A 360-nucleotide genomic window follows, 5' to 3' on the forward strand; every position below is an offset into this window, starting at 1 on the left:
ACTTTTGTTTAGTACGTTTACCCTCCAGACTTAGTGGAGGAACGATGATGGGCTAAGGGAAAGCTAATCCATTAGGAAGCTGTAGAAATAGAGTGTTAAGATTCGCTTCCGACAGTGGACCACCCGAAACTCATTAATTTACCATAAAAAAGAAAAAACGCGATTTTATATGCAACTCTCCCTAAGAATCCATAATCAGATGATCCTTGTCACCCCTTGGCTAGCCCCCGCCAACTGAGAAACCAGGACCTGAACCTGTTAGAAGATCTTATCCTTGTGGTGCCGCATGAGTAACAGCGAACACTAAGTCAGGTGAATAGTAAAATATCATAATTGATATTGCTACTATGTTTCTCTCTT

The sequence above is a fragment of the Penaeus monodon genome, chromosome 22, assembly GCF_015228065.2.
Source record: "Penaeus monodon isolate SGIC_2016 chromosome 22, NSTDA_Pmon_1, whole genome shotgun sequence".
Classification (NCBI taxonomy): Eukaryota; Metazoa; Arthropoda; class Malacostraca; order Decapoda; family Penaeidae; genus Penaeus; species Penaeus monodon.